The sequence below is a fragment of the Cyprinus carpio genome, chromosome B19 (assembly GCF_018340385.1).
Source record: "Cyprinus carpio isolate SPL01 chromosome B19, ASM1834038v1, whole genome shotgun sequence".
Taxonomy (NCBI): domain Eukaryota; kingdom Metazoa; phylum Chordata; class Actinopteri; order Cypriniformes; family Cyprinidae; genus Cyprinus; species Cyprinus carpio.
Window position 1 is genome coordinate 31,081,071 of NC_056615.1, and position 23,563 is coordinate 31,104,633.

The following is a 23,563-nucleotide window of genomic DNA, read 5'->3' on the forward strand; positions in this document are numbered from 1 at the left end:
CTTCAACAGAATCGCGATGTAAAATTTCTCACCTCATTGCAAATTATTATTTATCCATCTTAGCACCGCTTCAGTCAGCCGCAAACAGCCACACATACCTATATACTCGATATAGTCTTTTAGATTAGAATCTCTTCTTTCAAAACAAGACCATTTTTACGTTTCTGCGTGCTTCCATTGGTGAGATATAAAGCGTTTAGTCCAGACGCGCGCATATACAGAAAGACGCACTTTTTGACCAAGAAGCGCTCTCCATATCAGAAGATGCGCCTAAGCGGCTTTTCTTCTGATATATATCGATCGGATCTCTTTTTTGACGCACTATTTGTCCCTTACAGCTGTCAGTCTGAGCTGTGTGCTCCACTCAGAGCTGCTGAATTTGACACCTCTGCGTCAACAGCGGGGGGATGGAGTGGACAGTGATGACAACATCCTCCTCAACCGGGGGAGCGCTGGCCGATGGGGTATTGAGTTCTCCGCTGTCTGTAAACACAGATCACACGCGGAATATCTTGCGTCGCGGTGATTATCAAATGTATAATAATCATACTACAAGTTATGGATGACCACCGTCGCCGTGGAGAGGACAGGACGCGCATCTGGTGAGGCTATACGCGTGTTAGTTACTTTTATATATTATTATTTATTTTGAAGCGTGTAAGCTCCGCTAGCAACTGTTTATTGAGAGAAAAGTACAGTACATGATACATCTCAGTGAAAGTACAGTAAATACACATGGATTATTACAGTACTGTGTGGATGAACATATATTCGTTTGTTGACGTTCCGAAGGTCGTGTACAAGCTTCGGGCAGCGGATAAGCGCTGATAATGCGTCAAAACAACAGAAGGGAGGCTGGAATATGAAATATTACAGATGATTAAGACAGGTAAGATCTCCCAATCATTACACCAATGCAGAATGGACATAAATGAAATGATATGAAGCTGGAGATTGTGGATTCTATTTTAGATTGTGATAGACCAGATATATATTTAATAATTTAAAAGCAGTTGCTAGTTTGCAGTGTGACTTATCCTCTTTCAAAGACTGTTCTGAAAACACACACACAAAAAAAGCACATTGTATTGAGGTGGTTCATCATATGTGAAACCACATAAATAATATATTTGTCACAAACAGCAGCTTTTTTTTGTCACTCAAAAGGGTTTTCTGTAAAATGATATAAAGATATTGCATTTATTCTACTATATGTGGGTATGGGTAGACTTCAAATGTGGGTAGGCGGAAAATGTATACAAAAAGGGTATTATCCCTCCCTTTAGATGGAATAAATAACTTTTGCATAGATTATGATAGAAACAAATTTCCTTTTTTCCTCTATTAGCTGACATGTGCTGGAAACAAATACAATTGTTTGCAGGCTGCTGGACCTCTCAGAACCTGAGCTATACAATTTCAAACTTCAGTTTATAAAAAAAAAATCAAAAAGCGCCTTTTTTTCCCCATTTATTATAACACAGACAACATAATAAAACCATTTTTATCAATTTCAACAGGGTTTTATGTAATTTCAAAGGATTTCCTGTAAAATGATACCAAACTTTTGTATGTACACCTCTGCATGTGGGTATGGGAAGCTTTTGAATTTGGGTAGGAAAAATGCCAGGCGGAAATCCCCAAAATAGCCCTGTGCTTAAGAGGTTTTAAACTCAAAATAATAAAGTTACATAAAACTAAGCAAAAATCAACATTGGTACAAAGCAATGATGACAGAACAGGAGGATATTCTTATGTATTTAGTGAAATATGACATTTGTAAAAATGTTTTTAAGCATTAATCAGTGGGCTATATAGTCAAAAATATAACATTTAATAACCAATCTCATCAGACTTTAATAAGTACAGGAATGTACAAACAAGGAAATGTTGAAAAAAAGAAAGGGATAGATTCAACAAATGAAATTTCTCTCATTAATTACTCAAAACTGTAATTTTATTATTATACTCTATTTTTGTCAAGTCAAGTTCACCTTTATTGTTATATAGCGTCTTTAAACAAAAAAGATTGTGTCAAAGCAACTGAACAAGCATTAATTAGAAAAAAACAGTGTGTCAATAATGCAAAATGAAGTTAAAGGCAGTGATTTATAATATTTTTATATAGCATTTTGGGCAGTGTAAGTTGAGTTGATCATTAATAGAATTAATTTGTTTCAGGATTGCAAATTAGTCACACAGATAATAAAGTGGTTTCCCCAAAAGAAAGACAGCACACACACTTATTCATTGACGGCCTGTTTGTGGTTTATTTATAGTCACAGACAGTATTTTTTTACTGTAGGTCTACATCACATTTAGAAAGAATTTCTATAATTCGTACATCAAAAATATGACTGTGACATGATTTCTTAGTTTTACTGCCTGATTATTTGACGACACATTTAACACTGAAGACATTTTATTTAAAACAAGTTTGCCATAAAAACAGATGACATTTTCTTTTCTCAGCTCAGCTTATATGTACATTTAAAATGCTCCTCTAGAGCTTTGCCACAACAGATGTCTATGAGATCTGGCCAACAGAACCACATCTGAATCACACTGGTGAGCCACCACACAGTGACAGTAAATGTTTCTTCCTGCAATGATTATAGCCAGAAAAACACACAAACACAGCCAAACCTCAACACCACCGATCCATCGCGCACACGCTTCCATCAGTGCAGCCGTGCTACAGACAGACAGAAGAAAACATTCAGAAACCAACATTCATTAAACAAACAGAATTGTGAAGCACTTTCTGTAATAATGTGACAAGCTTGTTACATTGCTCAGTAACATAAAACAGTATACACTCTTAAACAAACAGTTTTTTAATTGGATTTGATGTTCTGTGAAGAAGAAACTTACTATCACACCAGAGCTATCCAATGGACAAAGGTTCTTGAGGTTATTACATAGGCCTCCCAGGTGCATGTATAACTTATAAACTTAATTGCACTTGAAGAGTTCCTGAAATAAATGAGACACAAACAGAATGATTTTGCCTGTCTCCCTGTGATCTCACAACATCAGAATGCAGCAACACACATGATTTCAGGAATCACATTCATATCTGGAGCACAAACACTGCATTAAAGAAAAGAAACAACACAAAAGGTTTTTTATAATGGAAAAGCGGTTCTATAGATGATTAAGTGTTCTTCACACTATAGAAAACAATGTTTTTTAAGAACTGATCTTTCAGAAGTTCTTTGGAAACATAAAAAATAGTTTACTATATGGCATTGCAGTAAAAAAAAAAAACAAAAAAAAAAAAAACATGTTTTTAGTGAAGTAGTTTACTGAGTCATGATGAAAATTTACAGGGAAGAAATTGAGAAGTCGGCAGTACTAACCCTCAAGCTGTATAGTCCTGATGGGTTTTCTCAAGTGTGCATTTCTGAAGTCGCTGATCTTGTTCCACAGAAATAAAAAAGACCTGAATCTGACTCCATTAGTCCAGTAATAATTGGCGAGAATGTGTTTCTCCATTCATCTACTATAAATGTTCTGTAGTGTTTTCATGCAATGTGTTTAAGCTCTTTTATCCTGCTTATAGCAAATATCAGTGTTAGTCGTTAGATTCAGAGTTCTGGTGATACCAGGCTATTTCATATCTGTAGGTGGGTGGTATTATATGCTGCAGTTCAGTGATGGTTTTCGTTCAGCTGAAATCTTAACAGAATACATTATGTTCTGAAGCATCTAGGCTTATCATACTACTACAGTCCTTTGGAATGATTAAAACAGTGATTATATGTAATTATATAAGCTCAATAATGTAGAAATTGTAAAGTAGAAAATATTTACGCTGGAGCTGATCTAGATAATCCGCTATGAAAAAACACAAAAGAGCATGATCTTCTCATTGTCTTTTCGTCATATAGTCAAACTGCAGATTCCTTTCAGTGCAGACACTAAACCAGCGTGTTTCCTTCCTGAAGCGGTATAATTTGAAGTGCTTTATTTATTTAGCTATGGTTTATTAAACTGCTGTTTGATGTGCAATGTCATAATTATACATAATATAGAAATAAAGAGTTGAAGTGATATGGCAAAATATCATATCACCGAGACTCCAAACCTGCTCTCTTTTATGATTTTATAGACGCATGCATTTTGCAAGAAAAAGTCTGCAGCCCGAGACTTAATTTTGTGGCGTTTACTGATGCACTTTGTCAACTCATAATCTTTGCCATTTCTGGTGCCACGACCCAAAGCGTTAAATAGCAAATGACAAAAAACAGTCCAATAACTGGCGCAGCTCAAGCAAACCACTGCTTCCAAGTCTCGCGAGAAAAATAAGCATCCGCAGCTGCAAAACAACTCAATACATTTTGATTATTTATTATCTTCAGTATCATTTATTATCAACTATTTATTACCAATTAATGAGCCTGCAACATATTTAGGCTGAAACCGCGCTTTATTTGAAAAAGGTAGAAAACATAAATGAACTGCTTAGCGAACTGGGTTTTAGTTGGGGAACCAGTGTTGATCTGGTGACACATTAATGCAGATCCACTGAGAAATAAATCATCACTAATGTCTTTGCTATTGACACACTATTTTTCAGTATTGTTAAGCGGCTATTAGCCAAATAATTAACTTGAATTGATATTAATAGTTTCAGGCTTTTGAGAGAGAAATTCAAGCATTTTTCAATGACTTTCAAGCATTTCACACAACTATTTCCAGCACTTTAAAGCTGTAAAATTATCCGCTTTAAACTGAAATATATCTTGTGGTGAACAAAAGACATTTTTATCACTTTAACCAGTAGATGGCAGCAAGAGGAGCACTTATTGGCGTAGTCATTCATTTCCACTTTTTGCTATAATATGAATTTATAAAAAATCACTATTGTAAAATATAAAAATCATCAAAAAGAGAAATCAAATTTTGTGAAAATTTTGATCTTTTTTATGTAATATGTGCCTCGAAAAAAAACACAACAATTTTACATTTAGAATGAAGAGCAGGGAAAATATACATTTCCATATAAAAATAGATTTTGCATGTTACTTGTTGTTTATAAGAGTAAATCTGTTTCCAGTTACTTAGAATCTTGCAGAACTTACACACACTGGATGAGAAAGCGTCATTTAAAATAAGAAAATCTTCAGAAGAATCCAACATTATAATGCATTATTATTTATCCCAAATACTACAGTGTTATATATTTTACATCATAATCTGTAAAGACTGGACATTTTTAATTGGCCTATGGTGCTAACAGTGCAATATAGATGCAAGATGTTTTTTTGTTTTGTTTTTGTTTGTAAGTTTTTTTTTTTTGTTTTGTTTTAGATACAATCTTTATTTGAAGTTTCACATGTCATTTATTCATTTTTGATGCCGGAGATGCCGTAACAAATATGACCCTGGAGCACAAAACCAGTCATAAGGGTCAATTTTCAGAAATGTAGATTTATACATCATCTCAAAGCTGAATAAATGATCTCTCCATTGATGTGTGGTTTGTGAGGAGGGGACAATATTTGTCTGAGATACAAACTATTTGAAAAATCTGGAATCTGAGGGAGCAAAAAATCTAAATATTGAGAAAATCATCTTAAAAAAGTTGTTCCTTAAAAGTAGTTCTTAGCAATGCATATTACTAATCAAAAATTAAGTTTTGATATATTTACGGTAGGAATTTTACAAAATATCTTCATGAAACATGATCTTTACTTAATATCCTAATGATTTTTGGCATAAAAAGAGAGAGAAATGTATAATTGTGGACCCATACAATGTATTGTTGTCTATTGCTACAAAATGTATCTGTGCTGCTTAAGACTGCTTTTGTGCTTCAGGGACACCAGATGTGTTTTTATTTCAGATAATAAACTTGAACAGGTTTAGCATTGCTATCAATCAGGTTTTCTGACAGAGAAATGCAAAAACTTGATTTCTTGGTTTTCTTTGCTGCTTATTTGATCACACTTTTCAAAAATTTTTTAAAAGGGTTATAAACTAAGAATCCAAAATTCCCCTTTGACCTTTGGACATTTAAGAGGTCACTGTACTATAAAATTCTAAATTTCAGAACTCAAAACTTTCTCTTTAGTCTAAGAATTAGCTCTTTTTTAGAGATAGAGAGACTGTATACACAATAGAGATCACGATAACTGCACCATTCTAAAACAAAAACATTAGACAACCAAATCCAAATAGCCATGTAAGTCATATAGTTTCCTTGAGGGTTCTGACAAAATATTCTATTTAATGTTATAAATGAGTCTATCTATAAAGAAGTCCATGTTCAGTCTATTACAGATATTGAATGATTTAAATAGTCTACTGTGTAAAAAATCATGAATGAAGACTTGTCCTGAGTTTTTGGAATGAATCTCTAACACAAGGCCTACTGAAAAGTCACTGGTCGCCAACCTACCGGCACAACAGTAAAGATGCCTCTTTATTTGAAGTGAAACTTTAGTTCTTCAGTCGGTCACGTCGACGCCACGTAATGGGATCTCGCCCGAAAGAGCCCACCACCTCGAAAGTGGTACAAACGAGCCATCGGTACACAAAGTACCTTGTCTGGTGCGGGATTGTATCAGCGTAGGCCTGGCCTCAGCAGCGGTATATAAGGAGCAACGCGAAAACTCGCATTCAAGCTTTCGCCTGAGCCGAAAGCACATCGGGCTATTACCATCACCGGAGTGGTTACAAGAGCTGGTGTTGGTGTGACGGCGCCGATTCAGCGGTTCGCCTTGGGGTTCCCTGCGACAGCCCCGGCGTTCCCGGAGTGCTTTCAACACCTCTGGAAAGAGCAAGATTTCTTTCACAAAGAAAGGATCGGCCGCATTTGCATCTTTTTAAAGATGTCATTTCGCCTGCGTATTTCTGGGTACTGTCATACATCGCTTCCTCTTGAACTCGGTCACGCATCGCTGTGTCCACGTGTTCTGGGCTTTCAGCACGCTGAGACGGGGCGCTCGCGGGGATGGCTCATTGCTCTCATTTCGCGGTGACATGGACCCTATTCATAGCGTGAATCGAGACCTCGATTACCTTAAAGGTATAGAGTCCCCCCTGCCACACCTCGCTCTAGCTCTTCTCAGACGAGGGCTACTTCGGCGTGGTGGCCAGGGTACATCTGAGGGTTACGGTGTGGGGCTCCCTCGACGAGCCAACCTCCTCGGCCCACCCCCCCTCACTAAGCCGCAGCCGGTTTTAGTTTCCGGATGATTGTGCTGGACCCTCCTCAGGCTTTCCTGACATCTCATTCGGTCTCGTCGAAGAAGCGGACCGTAACTGTCCCCGCTCTGCCGCTAAAATTCACAAGGCGGGCTATGAGTCCTGGGAGATGGAAGTTTCAGCTGCGTTGCCTCCCTCAGTGAGTGCCAGACCTGTTGTCCGAGTCCGATCCCGAGCTGACGGCCGTGCTTTCCCCAGCGGAGACGGAAGAGACAATCAATGGAACTTCTGAGTGGAATCCCTCAACGCCCCTGCCCGAGCCGCTCCCGACGCCTTGAGCTGACATGTATCACTGGGGGCGTGCGGGGTCGTTGCGGATCGCCAGCACCCCCGCGTGGACCCTTTCTTCCGGAAGTGCACCAGAGTAACCAGTTCATGGAAGGCACCTTTAACTGCCGAAACCCGTTCTGGTACTTCCTCACTTCACTGCCCTCGATGGTGGGCTGACCAAAGTGTGCTGGGATTCCCCGGTGGAGGCGTTCATTCGCGATGCAACTGTGTCCACAAGCCTCCGCTTGGCGTGGTGGTCCCAAGCTGCCCTCCAAGGCCTGTAGTTCTCATCCACTCTTGTGGCCAAAGGCTTACAGGCTGCGGGCCAGGCGCCTCTGCCTTGCATGCCATGGCCTCACTTCAGGTCTATCAGGCCAAGCTGCTCGGCAGCTGCGGGGGCAGTGCTGACCCAGGGGTTTTTGCAGGGCTGCTACCCGACCTAAACTCTCCGGTGACGAAGGTCCTCGCGGCGCTCCTTGGGTCAGGTGATGTCCACTTTGGTGGTCAGGAGGCGCCACCTATGGCTGAACCTGGCAGATATGAGGGAGTCTGATGGGGCTCAGCTCCTCAGCTCCCGGTCTCCCAAGGATGGCCTCTTGACCGGTAGAGAGAGCGCCCAACCTGGCTCTGCAGCCCAGAAGCAGTCTGGGGCTATCAGACACATCCCTGCCCGGCTGACCCACTGCTGCTTTCACCCAGCTGCGGCTGCCGCCGCAGCCTGCTCGTCGCCGAGGGTGCCCCCTGTGGCCTCCTCCACTCCGGCTCGGCCACGGCAGCCTTCACCCCGGCCGCTGGCGAGGGGCTGGCCGCCAGAAGGGCTGGCGCCCTCTCTGCCCCTAAGCCTGCCAGCGCCGAATGGCGGCGTTCTGAGGCGGGCGACCGGGGTTGGAGGCGTCAGCTCGTCGGGAATGGTAGCAGGACCCTCCTTCCCGGGCCGGGGAGAATCGCTTTGTTCTCATTTCATTTTTGTTCGCCACTGGCCCTGCGACGGTAATTTTAAGCTGCTACCACTAAAGAGGCTGTTTCCTCTACCTCGGATCCCCCAGGAGGCCCTGCGAGCGACGGTTGGCGGCGTGCTTCCTGCGCGCTCGTTCTCCTCTCCCCTTGCCAGTTTCCATGCAAAGCGGTTCGAGAGCAGCTTAAGCCTTCTCATGCCCTCTTTGCTGCCCCGGAGTCGACGGTGCCGCACTCAGCCCCGCTAAGGGGCGCTATGCCTCCCCATGCTGGGGCTGTCTGCTCCTGCGCTGCCGTGGAATGCGCCTGTAGTCCCCTTGACCCGCTGGTTCGGTTTCTGGGGCCTGATAGAGCTCCCCAGGCCTCCGCTGTAATCCAGTTGCTCAGGCTGCGTTCACAGCGATTCGGTTCATGGCGTCCCCAAGTTTGGGGGTGTCCATGACGGTGGGTGGCAAAGATGCGCCCCTAATCATCGCCTTGTGAGTCGCGGCCTACTTTAAGCAAAGAGGCGATAGAGCCGGATCCCTCCAGCCGACATAGAGTGCCGGCACTACAGCCCTTACTTCATAGTACCCAAAGAGACAGGTGGAGTTCTGACCAATCCTGGACTTCGTGCTTTGAACGAGAGCTCTGCACAGACTCCGTTCAAGATGCTATGCCCAAAGCGCATTTAGAATGCATTAGATCCGATGGATTGGTTTGCAGCGATCGACCTGAAGGGCCGATACTTTCATGTCTCCATTCTTCCTCGACACGAACCGTTTCTTGGGTTTGCTTTGAGGGAGCGAATGCCTATCAGTACAAAGGTTCTCCCATTGGTTGGCCCTGTCTCCCAGCGTCTTCTACGAGGTCGCTGAGGGGAGCTAATGGCTCCTCTCAGGGGAACAAGGTGTCCCGTATCATAACTACCTCGGTGACTGGCTGATCCTAGCTCACTCTAGAGCCGGTGGTGCGAGCACAGGGATCTGGTGCTCAGACACCTTGCCCGACTGGGTCTTCAGGTCAACTGGGAAAGAGCAAGCTCTCCCCTATGCCGGGATCTTTTTCTCGGTATGAAATGGGCTTCGGTCGCCATGTTAAAGGCGCCAGCTTACGAGCAATGCGCAGTCACTGCTGGTGCACAGGATGATTGAGGGCAGAAGCGGTTCCACACTGAAACTGTTTCAGAGGCTCTGGGGACGCCTTGGCGTCATGGTAGCAGTCCGCTCGGGTTACTCCATATGAAGTTGGCTTCAGCACTGGCTTCTGACCGAGTCAGATGGGCGTAACAGCGGGGGCGCGCTCCGAAGACCATCACTCCGGCCTGCCGCTGAAACTTCACCCGTGGTTGGACCCCTTGTTTCTCTGGTGCCCCTACAACCCGGTGTCCAGACATGTTTGTGTCAACGGAATGCCTCTGCCACGGGCTGGGGTGCCATGTTACGCGGGCATGCTACGCTCGGGCTCCTGGACAGGACCCGACTTCAGTGGCATGTCAATTGCCGCCGAGTTGCTAGCAGTGCGTCTTGCTCTGCACGGCTTCCAGGGCCCTGCTGAAGGACAAGCATGTTCTGGTCGTCACGGACAACACTCGCGACCGTGGCGTACATCAACCGTCAGGGTGGTCTCACGCTCCCTTGCGCATCATCGCCTTCTTCGCCATCTCCTCTTGTGGAGTCAGCATCTGAATTAAGCCCCGTGCCATTCACATCCCGGGCAGGCTCAATCGTTGCAGCCCGACCCGGCTCTCCGCGACGGCAGTCGCCCGGGAATGGAGACTCACCCCCAGTCCGGTTCAGCTGATTTGGGATGACCGGGAGGCAGCGCCAGGTAGACCTGTTTGCCTCTCAGAAAATTCCCACTGCCAGTTGTTTTACTCCCCTGACCGAGGGCACCCTGGTACGGGGCATCCCTGGCACTGGCTGGCCGCTGGGCCTCTCGCGCTTAAGTATCTTTCCCCCCAGTGAGCCTTCTTGCACAGAAGCGTTGTGCAAGATCAGGGAGGAGACGAGGAGCAGGTCCTCATGGTTCGCGCCTTTTGGCCCGGCCCGGACCTGGTTCCCCGAGCTTGTACTCCCTCGCTGACAGCACTCCCTGGCCAATTCCTCTGAGGAAGGACCTTCTTTCTCAGAGGCCGGGCGCACCCCTCTCACCACACGATCCCGATCTGTGGACCTCACATGGGTGGGTTCTGGACGAGATCCGCGGAAGTGTTTTGAGGTACCTTACCCCCCGCCAGGTGGTAGCGCTACCATCACTTCAGCTAGAAGCCATGTCCCAGACTGCTTCTATGCTTTGAGGTGGGACTCTTAGGTCACTTGGTGGTGCTGCATTGGGGCCACTGAAATGTCTGTTGCTTTCCTTTTCCAGGAGGTTGGGCGAAGGCTGTCTCACGCTCACCCTCAAAGGCTATCTGGCGCCATTTGGCTCCTACATGACCCTGTGCTAGAGGCAAGTCTCTCTCTTAGGAGGCGCGATCTGAGTCATCAGGTTCTGAGGAGAACAGGGAGGCTTAACCCTGCGCCTCAGTAAGTCCCTCTTGGGACCTCACGGTGGTTCTATCAGCAGCACTGCAGAGAAATCCCCTGCAGACTGCCTCAGTAGGCTAAGTTTTTATCTTTGGCTTTAGCTCCTGGCTTTAGCTTCGGTGAAGAAGAGGGGTCAGGGAACCTGCAGGCATTTTTTCAGTTGACAGAAGCGTGCCTGGAGATTGGGGCGGCCCAACTCTCACGTTATCCTGAGACCCCGGCCTGGGTATGTTGAAGTTCCCACCCTCCTTTGGGGATCGGGTGGTGAACTTGCAGCGCTGCACCCCTGGAGGGAGGCAGACCCAGCCTTGAAGCTGCTCTGTCAATGCGTCGCATCGCACCTCGTGGACAGAACTTCGGTGCTATGGGACCTCGAACCGGCTGCTTTGTGTCTGTTAGAGGAGGGAGGCCAGCAGAGAGGGAAGGCTGTCTCCAAGCAGAGGTTAGCCCACTGGATAGTGGAGGCCATTGCCTGGCTTCAGGCTCAAGACCTGCCATGCCCCCTAGGGTTTAGAGCTCACTCAACAGGAGCGGAGCTTCCTCTGGGCGCGGGCGCATGGCGCCTCGCTATCAACATCTGTAGAGCTGCGGGCTGGGCACACCTACCACATTCGCGAGATTTATATCTCCGTGTAGAGACCCGGTCCTCCCGGGTACTCGCACCTTCGGGCCAGTAAGGACCTGCTCGGTGTCACTTTCCGCTGTGTGCTGCGGCCTATTGTTCCACTCCTAACTGAGCCTGGATGCGTGGCTCTGAGTTGCCCGCTCAGGGTTGAGTCCTCAGTCAGAACCTGGGGTTCATCCAGCACTGTGGGGAGTCCAACAATTGCGTACATGCCCTGTGGTCAGTCCGTGTGTGGGAACAGGTTGTGCGTCTCCTGTGTTGTGATTGCCCCTTTTCTGGTAACCCACGCTGTGTATTCTCCAAAGTACAGTCTCTCTGCAGCATGGGTCTTTCACTGGCAAGCCCCTTGCCAGCTATGTCGTTTGAAAACTGTCCACCCTGCGGCCGGGTGGGCCTAACCTCAGCGTTTCTTATGTAGTCCACCGCCCTTGGAGATCCCTGCCTTCGGTAGGTAGCTACTCCCGACGGGCAGTGCGGCCTGCGAGCATACGTCCAGCTGGAATTATGCTACCCAGTGTATTGCTGTGTGAGCTTATAGGCCCTCACTCGTGCTGGCTCAGCGACAGGGTGCTATCCCTCACAAGGGTCGCTGGATGTTCTCGGTTTGGGGGGGAAAACACATGTGGCGTTTTGTAAGGGACCCATTCGAAGCGGAACGTGACCGACTGAAGGGAACGCTTGGTTACGTATGTAACCACGTTCCTGAAGGAGGGAACGGAGACGTTACGTCCCCTTGCCACACGCTGTCCGCGGAATGGCCCGGGTCACTGGCTCGGCTCTCACGAAGACGATGCGAGTGCTCGCGTTGCTCCATATACCCGCTTGCGGGGGCGGAGCCGCGATGCAATCCCGCGGCCCAAGGTTACTTTGTGTCCATTGGCCGTTTGTACCACTCGAAGGTGATTGGGCTCTCGGCGAGTCCCATTCGTAACGTCTCCGTCCCTTCCCACAGGGAACGAGAGTTACATACGTAACCAAGACGTTTCATGTCATTTACTACATATTGATCACAGCTGCCCATAAACATATGTGTTTATATGCAGATTGATAAAACTTCTACAGGACACCGGGCCCTATCTTTATGGACTTTTTTTTTTTTTTTCCGCTGATATATATATTAGCATTTTAATGATTTATTATATTGATTTGTCATTTTTATTGTGTTATTTTTTAATTTGATTTCTCCATTGTTGTGTAATCTTATGTGTGGTTGCAGGATTTATTGTTTTCATGAAATGCTAACATAAGAAGGAAGTACTGAGCATAGAAAATATTACGCATATAAAGAACTATAACTAGATTATTCAATAAAACTCTGCCTCCTTTTTTAGTCATCACTTCCATACTCCTGCTTCTGCTCTCATGGCATTTCGGCCCGTCTTCGCAGACCATACTCCAGGATTCTAACAGGTCAATTCTTGGCTGATAAAAGACTCTCAATACAGTTTTGGGTACTCAGGAAAACTATTTGCTGCTCAAGCCGTGCGGTGTGGGGTTATTAGCCAGCCCAAAGTTTTGCGCTCGATCATAACCCGTCAGTTTAATGGAAAAAGACTAAAATATTCGCTAAAATTGTGTTTTCATACGAAGTATAGTTCATAATCTGACGAGTAACAATATTTACTATATCATGTGACATGAAAATCCCACAAAAATTTTACTATAAAAATAAGTGAATTCAGGGCCAGGTGTGGTGGGTTAGGTTAAAAAAAAGATAACTTCCCTTTAACACAGATGGTTATATAGTTAAAAATGTGTAAAAACATTCCAGTACTTTCAACAAAAAATTCATCATCCACCTTAAAAAAATAACAAAATTAGCTTAGGATAGAATTAAATACACCTCCTTCTCCTGGCTGATAAAACTCTCTTGCCTGCTGGTTTTTATATAGACAGCTCTAAAGAAAACACTCAATTAATTGCAATAATTACATAATCAATTAATTAAATAATTAATTTTAGTTCATTAATGTTAGGGGGGTTTGATTATACTTAAATAAAACACTTTGTTCTTGATGCTTTTACAACGTTTTCATCAACAGGTGTCTCCAGCCACGTGCTGTTTCAAGTGCTTCCAAACCTCAAAATTAATTTTTGAAGCAATTGGTTCAATCTGATTCAGTGCTTCCCCATCACTAATTTGTACTATACTTAGCATTAAAATAAATGCTAGCCTACATTTAAGAATATTTGTTTTTTTTAACTAGGTAGTTGGTTCTGTTACCATACAAAACAGATTTTCTGACATGATCTGGGTCTGTATTAATGAAATTTCTTAGTGGCAAGAGTTGCTCCTAGTAACAAAATTCTAAGAAAATTCTTAGAAAGAGGCCGTTCCCTTAAAATTAAAGGGAAGATCCTAGCCAAAGATGAAAGGTATTCACATTCTTAACCCTTAAAAGAGATCTTAAGGACAAAAAAGTGTTTCTTCTTAGCAGAGGAGAAAAATGGTTGAAAGATGAAGAGGCGAGAAGAAATGTGTTGCAGACAATATACTTTCACGCTTGTTTTAGGAAGTCAAATAGTTAGAATAATTATTCTTCTTTATATTAACATTAGTAGCTGTAGTAGTAGCCCTAAGAAAATAATCCCTAATATCGTAAACAGAAACACACTGTGAAAACATTAAAAATACATTAAACGTGCACATAAACACACACAAAACTCAAGTACATACTGAGGTCAGCATAGAATTGATGCTGTAAGATTTTTGAGAGGTGCACGTAAGGCTACGGTATAGGCTACGGTTTAGGATGTGCGTCTATGCGTAGGCTACAGTGTAGTTTGACGCCGAAAGAAGTATAAATCAGCCTTACACCCCACTCTCGTGATTTATTTTAAACTGTTACAATTCTTTAAAAAGACGGTTTGCTAACAGAAGTTGCTAAATGGGACTACAGGTGCTGTCGAAGACATATAACGCCATCACCCCAAACAGTTTATCAATTTACAGTATTTTTCCAGTCTTAGTATAATTTGTAATACAATTAATTAGTTTCCTGCATTTTATATTGTTGTTCATTGATGTTTTTTGTTGTTATTTGTTTTGCCCTGAAATGCAACACAAAGTCTTCAGATGGGAAAGATGCTCGTTTTATCCACTTTCCTACTACTGATGCAGACACTCTGGGTTCTGTAAGGTAAACTCATAATACGATTATTCCGTATGTAAACTTAACATTTAGTCCCCTTGAATTCTGGTGAAAGGAAAACTTTAGCGATGCATAGTGCCCCAAGCCATGTTAAAGGGATAGATCCACCCAAAATGAAAATTTTATATTTATCACTACTTACCATAGGGCATCCAAGATTTACAGTGAACTGACTTTGTTTCTTTTAGTAGGAACACAAACAGAAGATTTTTATTTCAAATGTATTTCAAATATAAGTATATTTTTCACTAGTGAAATACTGTATTATTTTGAAATAAAAAAGTAATAACAAAGATACTTAACTATAAACTGAATCCTAAACTCTTTTTTAAACATGTGAATCACAATTACCAAGAAATTAACCTAAGAAGAAGAAACTGTATTATCTTTTAATTTAAAAAATCCAAACATGTTTAATCATCACTACTCACTCCAAGTGTCTCCAGTTTTATAATGTGGATCATCCTTCAGATCAGAGAGCAGGACTCACTCCCTGAGTCTCTTGGATTTATTTCCAGTCAGATCCAGTTCTCTCAGGTGTGAGGGGTTCGATCTCAGAGCTGAAGCCAGAGCAACACAACCTTCATCTGTGATGCCACAATCACTCAACCTGTAGAGAACAATGACACACTCCAGTCTCTCAGTTCAGGATCACAGCTCAGATCAGCAGCAACTTCACAATCAGAAAGAGACTCAATCCACGACAATATTAACAGATCCAGACTGGTTCAGACCCACTTCTGTTCTGATTGACAGAGTTCATTTAAATACCATAAAAAGTATGTTTTTTTTCTTTACATGAAAACCCTTAAATCTTCAACACATCTGTATGATGTGAAAAACATACTGAAACAAGGAAACATATTTCCTACAGCTGAGTGTGTGAGCCTTTATCATTTCTGTTAATTGTTCAAATATAGGGGCTCATGAGACAGGCAAATTGCTTTTCTTGTGAATATTAATGAAACCTTCTCCTGTCCTCATATGATGTTTGAAAAATGTATTTTTATGTAATTTCATAATGGGGGAAAAAAGATTAGGGCTGTAACTATTAAAGGTTCAATCTCACAATTTTGAAATCACAATTTGACTCTCTCATAATATACTACAAATTAGTCTCAGCTACACAGTTCCAATATTATTTTAGATGCTCTAATTGGCCATATTTGAAAATAAAAAAAGTATTGAGTACATTAAAAGCAGTATAATTAAGCTGATAATAATGGAATTAATGCTTTAAAACAGTATGTAGCCTTTTTCCTTTAGTAACATTGTTTTAAAAGGTCAAATGAAACTCCTCATATAGAACAAATGATAGAGTCTATTAATCAGCATTTACACGCCAAGATCTATTGACATCAGACTTTTGTATCATTGTTATTATTGTTATTATTATTATTATTATTATTATTGTCCCATGCATTGCTTATATATGCTATATTGTCACATGCATTACTTATAACTGTGGTACTCATCATCCTGATTTTTAATTCATATTTAGAAATTAAATCTGATTTAAATATTAGATTAAGATTAGGTTAGATTCAACTTCCTTGGCTGTCATTGCAATATGTAAGGTACAAGGCAAATCGAAATACAGTTAGCATCTAACCAGAAGTGCAATAAAGCAGTACAGAATATACATTGTCTACAATATGTTACAAATGTACAATAAATATACAGGGTAAAGCAGTACTATGGACATAATTTACAGATTTTTAAATACTAGCAGCATGATATACAGATAGGTGTACTATGATATGGACATAATTTACAGATTTTTAAATACTAGCAGTAAAAGCTAAAAGCAGAAACTATGAACATATGAACATCAGTTACACTAGTGCAATGGATAGTAAAAAGATAGTATAAAGTGCATAGAAAAATATCCCAGTGTGCAAATGGATCATTCAGTATTCTGGATGAACAGGCAGTAGTGCAAGTAATAACAAGTGAACTGTTTTTGTTTTGTTTGTTGTTTGTTTGTTTGTAAACCATATGTAGTGATGAGGAGGGGTGAGGAGTGTGTGTGTTTGTTGTGGTGGTGGTGGGGGGGTGGGGTGTGGGAGGGGCAGAGTTCAGTAGGGAGACAGCTGTAGGAAAAAGCTGTTCCTGGAGTCTGCTGAGTCCTTGTCCGAGGCCTGAGGCGCCTCCGTGGGGCAGGAGGTTAAACAGTCTATGGTCAGGGTGAGAGGAGTCCTTAAGAATGCTGCGAGCTCAACATAGACAGCGTTTTCTATGGATGTCCTCAATAACAGGAAGTGGTGTGTCCCTGTGATGCGTTGGGTGGTTTTACCACCCTCTGCAGTGCCTTGTGGTCAGCAACTGAGCAGTTCCCCATACCAGACTGTGATACAACTGGTCAGGATGCTCTCGATCGCTACACCGGTAGAAGTTCACTCAGGATGACCCGAAGACAGCTGGTTCTTCTTCAGTGTTCTGAGGAAGAAGAGGCTGTGGTGAGCCTTCTGACCAGGCTGGAGGCTGTTTGTGGTCCAGGACAGGTCCTCCGTGATGGTGGTTCCCAGGAACTTGAAGCTGGAGATTATGTTCAAACAACCATCCCGGTAATGTGGATGGGGTCATGAGTACTTCCTTTCTTCTTCCTGTAGTCCACAATGAGCTCCTTTGTCTTACTGGTGTTAAGGAGCAGGCTGTTGTCAGTGCACCATATAGCCAGGTGCTGAACCTCCTCCCCTGTAGGGAGTACAGCATAGATTATCTCTGATGATGCCAATGCGCCATGGTGTCATCTGCAAACTTAATGATGGAGTTGGATCCATGCACAGGCTTGCAATGGTGGGTGTAGAGGGAGTAGAGGAATGGGCTCAGCACACAGCCCTGTGAATGCGCCCGAGTGTTGAGTGTGATGGTGGTTGTGGAGTTTTGGGCTGTGTTATTATGCTGGTGTGTGTTGGTTGGGATTTCAATGGTCCAGTTGCAGAGGGGGGTGTTAATGTCCAGGTCTCCAAGTTTAGTGGTCAGCTTGGAGGGAATGACAATTATTAAAATGCTGAGCTGAAGTCAACAAACAACATCCGTACATATGTGTTGTTATTGTCCAAGTGTGTGAGTACCGAGTGCAGCACTGTGCATACTGCATCCTCTGTGCTCCTATTGCTATGGTAGGCAAATTGGTGTGGGTCTAGTGTGGGTGGGAGGCAGTTCTTGAGGTGTGCTAGGACCAGTCGCTCAAAGCACTTCATAACAATAGGTGTGAGTGCTATGAGGTAGTAGTCATTCAGACACATCGGGGAGAGGAGTGTTTCGGCACTGGCACAATGGATGTGGACTTAAAAGCATGTTGGCACAGTTGCTTGGGGTGAGGGGACGGGTTGAACATGTCTGTGAAGACTCCTACAAGCATCCCAGTCGGTGTGGTGGAGCAGTTATTAAGTATTATTCTTTTAAACTACTTTCCAGCATTTCCAGAAATAAATATGTAGCTATGCAAATTACACCAAAGTACAACAGTTAGCGTTACCTTTACGGGTGTTCGGGAGTGCTCAAAAAGGGTTTAAGCACTGAATTTTGAATCGATTTCTTCTTGTAAACTCAGAGATGTGAATTCGGACAGCAATTAAATCACAACACGACCTCGGTGTTTATCAAAAAACAGTAGGTAATTCGGCCTGGGATTTTTACGGGGGTGGTGAAAGAAAAACATACCGACATCCAGGATTGGACTGCAATTAAATCACCGACTACTCCCTGTAAATGGTGAAAATCACTTCTGTCCCCCTGAGAAAACATTCCCGTCTGAATAGGGCTTTAGACAGGAAAGTCTTTTAGAAGACATAGACTTGTCACATTAACGAGGACATGTGCACTGCCATAAAACAGAAAAGACACAGCATCAGGACAGCGAATTGCTGTGAAGAACATAAAGAGTAAAAGACCTTCAAGTTTTTTCAAATATGACGAGCCTGTGAATACAGTGCCCTCCATGAAGTAATTGTAAAACAGTAAAGAATAAAGAATTTGTTCGGTTTGCTGTGGAGTCAAGAAATCACGTAACTATGATTAAAAAGATGAATATGAGACGAACACTCCAGAACTGTCAGAATTTATTAGTTGGGTGATTCAACACAAAGATGTTTACAGTAGAAGATCAGCAAAGAAGATCAGCAGTAGATCAGCAGCTAAAAGACTCAGTTTTTTAAGATGAGGGAATTCACAAAGCGTGCACACGCAACACGAGTGACAGCCTTTAAGTGCTGATCATCTAGGCCACTTGATTGGCCCAGCATATCCTAAGTTCAACAGAAGAAATGTGTGATTGGTTGTAAGACTCAATGCTGCAAAAAAAAACAGCATGTAAAAAGCAATTTGATGCAGTGTGCATGAATACTTCATTCATTTGCTCATTTCAGTCTAATCGTGACAGCCATAATACATTGTTTAATTTGTCACAGCCATCAGCTGGAGTGCACATAACAGCCACCAGAGGGCACTCCTTCACTGGGTCATCGTTTGTTTATTTGGACTTCATTTCCCATCACCCTTTGCTCTTTTCTATTAGTTCTCATTGTTTCCAGCTGTGTGTCATTAGTCTTATTAGTTCCTCTATATACACCATGTTCCGTAGCCTTTGACTGCATCAGTATTGTTTTCTGTTGTCTGTTTCTGCGGGTTACATTTTGTATGTTTTTCTGCTTTTGCCCTGATGTGGATTGCTGTTTTTGGACTCTTCAGTAAAAGCTGCAATTGGATCTTCTTGTTTGAGAGCGTTGCATGACACAATTTTTGGAATGCAGAAGTTATTGTGAATTGATTTGAACCATTTCTTGTTTTTCTGACCAAACAAACTGCTACTAATCAGGTTTTTCAGTCAGCAAAAGCACAACGCGTTGCTTTCTTAGTTTTCGCTCTTATTGATCCGAAACTTCAAACAAACACACATTTAACATTGAAGACATTTTATTTGAGCAACGCTTTATGTGTCCAGTGGCATGTATATTTTCTCCTTGAACTCAGCTCGAAATGTACATACTAAAGTGCCCCCATTATGGATTTTTGAAAAATTACCTTTTATTCAGACATGTAATGTAGCTGCTGTATTTGAATGTAAACAGTCTGCACAAGTTATACCAGGCTAAAAGTGTGTCATGAAGTGCATCAAGAAAAGAAGTCGACTCTGAATCATTTGAAATGAGTCATTTGTTCACACGTCACAAGTTACCACATTTGCATAATCAATCATTTTTGGCCCCATACATGTATTGGTTGGCTATTGCTACAAATATATCTGTGCAACTTAAAGACTGTGTGTTATGCTCCAGGGACATATCTGTCCACTTCAGAGCAGAGTAGAACCCCCCCTCTCATAAAATAAAAACACTCAAAGGAGGGGTTTGGAAAGATGAATGAATTGTTGTTTGAGAACCATGCACACAAGAGTGCAATGAAAGTGCATGTTTATTGATCTTGCATGCATGTGAACCTACTGTTGAGGATGCTCAAAGCAAATTATGTACTTTTTCATAGATAGCATAAAGGGGGGCACTTTATCGGTGGTTGCTCCTTCGAGAACTTTACCACATAACAGAAGTCTAAATGAGATCTGTAGCCACCATCAGTGATAACATACAGCGCAATGCTGATAATTTGTGATAGAGTGAAAAATAAAGTCACAAAATTTTGTGACATGTAGGTTATTTTTTTTTAATCAGTTCAACCAGCACGGTTTAGCTGTGGCCCACTCCTTTCTGCCCACCGTAACAACAGTGAATGATTCCTCCTGCAACAACTGTAGCCAGAAAAAACACAAAACACACAGCCAGACCGCACCACACTGAACACATCATCACACGCTCCGTCATCACACCCCTCGACTGTAGAGGCTACAGACATAAGAGAAACCAATCAAACTACAGAATAAAGAAACAACAGATCGTTTCAGACACTGATCTATCGATCGGTCGTGCTGGGTCTGAACTGTAATAAAAACCCGCCTGAAATTACATCTGTGAGATGCACATTCTATAATAATGTGACAAGTAGTTATGTTGCTCAGTAAATATGAACAGTTACACTTTATTTAAAAAAAAAAGTTTTTAACTTCACTTTGATGGATTCATGAAGCAAAATCCATGTAATATTTCCATTGGACAAATGATCTTTAGATTATTAAAATTTGCATAACCTATAACAAATACACTAATGCACTTGACTCCTGAAATAAAAATAATGTAAAAAATAAACTAAATAATTTCCTGAAAATAAAATAAAATACGACGTAAGAATGATTTCTGCTCTCACCTGTGATCTCTGGCAGATCTGTGACGGACTGAACTTTGTCTTCTCTGTCCTGTCAGCTTGTCTGAAAATATTTATAATATATGATCACTTACTCAAACACAAAGAGATTCAATATTATTATAACAGCAAAACTCCTGAATAACACACATGACTGAAGAATCATTCATATCTGCCACAAACACTGCATAAAAAGAAGCACTTCCACAGAATCTTTCCATCGCTACCACAAAAGATTCTTTATCATGGAAACAGTTCTATAGATGATTAAAATGTCTTCACACTATAGAAAACAACTGCCTTCTTTATGAACTGATCACTAGAAGGTTCTTTGTGGAAACAAAAATTGATTCTTCTATGGCTTGCAGTAAACAAAAAAAAAAAAAACTTTATGGAAATTAATTTGTAACATAGATGAATGAAAATAATTGCGAACACAGTCAAATATTCTGCAACATTAAAAACAATATGAAGATTTGAGAGAAACTGAAAAGCTTGTACTAACCCTCCATCATTAGTCTGATGGGTTTTTGTCGAAGTACAAGATTGAATTAAATGTATGTCCTTTTCCACAGAAAATAAAAGACCTGAATCTGACTCTGTTAGTCCAATAATATTTAGTGAGATGTTCTCCTATCTCCATGAACTCTCATGCGACTGTTGTCAGGGTATTTAATATATAGGAAATGACACCAGATCTTGGCAGGACAGCCAGCAGTGTTAGTCGTCCAAATTTTCAGGATTCTGGTGATACCAGGGCCATTTTCAAATTTGTGTGGGGAATTGGTCGTTTATGCTGCAGTTCATAGTGAGTTTTCATCAGCCGGAATCTTAACAGAGTCACATTAGTTCTGAAACAGCTGGAAAACATCATACACTGATCCTTTGGAATGATTAAAAACATTAATTATATCTAAGGATAAAAAGATCAATAATGTGAAATAGTCGATAAAGTAGAATATACTTTACCGCTGGAGCTGATCTGAATAATCCTGTATGAAAAAACACAAAAGAGCATGATCTTCTCCATTGTCTTTCGTCTGTAAAAGCATTGATCAAACTGCAGATTTCCTTTCAGTGCAGACACTAAACCCACAAAGTGTTTCCACTTCCTTTCTTAACGCTGTGAAAATCATCAAGTGAATCTCAAACTGATTTCGAACCGATGGCCTTAAGTTTTAAAACCAATAAACTATGAGTACTGTAAACTCCTGTACATTGGAGTCACTTGTATTTTTAATTGTGTTTAGTCAATTATAGGTTTATGTTCACTCAGTCTGCTTGAATTCAGGTAACAAATCTAAGTCTAAAAGCTATATAGCTACTTAAATGGTTTAAGTTAAACTCTGCGGACCCGGTACTGGGGTCCAAAAATAGCATACAAAATGTTCGTTTTTCATTTGCAAAGCCTTCCTTATTTGGGTATCAGCCCATATATGGGTTCATTTGAAAGTTTAGAGTGTCTTCTTACAAAGAATACCATATAATTGGGGTTTTATGATTCATAAGTAGATAAAATTAAGCTAAGAAATAAATCCCCCCCACACAAATTTCCGTCTAACGATTAGGAAGATTTTTTCAATCCGAAGAAATGTGTATTTAAAAATATTTTTCACATCCAAAACAGGTCAAGTCTATATCACAAGAAAGCTCTCATTCTCAGGAATCTGAAGATGTAGATCATTTTATTGTGTGACAATCACAGATTCGAATGATCTTCAACAGAATCGGCGATGTAAAATTTGCTCACCTCATTGCGCAAATTATTATTTATCCATCTTAGCACCGCTTCATTCCAGCCGGGCAAACAGCCACACCATACCTATTATACTCTTCGATATAATCTTTTAGATTAGAATCTCGTCTTTCAAACAAGACCATTGTTATGTTTAGCGTGCTTCACTGCGTGCTTCCATTGGTGAGAATATAAAGCGTTTAGTCCAGACGCGCATATACAGAAAAGACGCACTTTTTGACCAAGAAGCGCTCTCCATCATCATAAGATGCGCCTAAGCGGCTTTCTTCTGATATATCGATCGGATCTCTTTTTTGACGCACTATTTGTCCCTTCAGCTGTCAGTCTGAGCTGTGTGCTCCACTCAGAGCTGCTGAATTTGACACCTCTGCGTCAACAGCGGGGGGATGGAGTGGGACAGTGATGACCACATCCTCCTCAACCGGTGGAGCGCTGGCCGATGGGATGTTTGAGTTCTCCGCTGTCTGTAAACACAGATGAACACGCGGAATCAACTCGCGTCGGCGGGTGATTATCAAATGTATTTATAGAATCATACTACAAGTTAGTAGTATGACCACCGTCGCCGTGGAGAGGACAGGACGCGATAAATCTGGGTGAGGTGAGGCTTAATACGCGTGTTAGCTTTACTTTTATATATTATTATTTTATTTTGAAGCGTGTAAGCTCCGCCTAACAACTGTTTATTGACACGGAAAAGTACAGTACATGATGCATCTCAGTGAAAGTACAGTAAATACACATGTGATTATTACAGTACTGTGGCAGTGGATGAACGATAATTCGTTTGTTGGTTGACGTTCGAAGGTCGTGTACAAGCTTCGGG

At 42.0% G+C, this 23,563-nt stretch overlaps 1 long non-coding RNA gene across 2 annotated transcripts; it reads left to right on the forward strand.

Moving 5' to 3' along the window:
* The first annotated feature begins 499 nt into the window (after window positions 1-499).
* LOC122140764 lies at window positions 500-23,563 on the forward strand. Of its 2 annotated transcripts, none has more exons than XR_006157338.1 (3): window positions 500-602; window positions 793-889; window positions 23,545-23,563. It is a non-coding gene; the product is annotated as an uncharacterized LOC122140764 (long non-coding RNA). The 2 variants fall into 2 exon arrangements; XR_006157337.1 differs by lacking the exon at window positions 23,545-23,563 and adding an exon at window positions 23,055-23,180.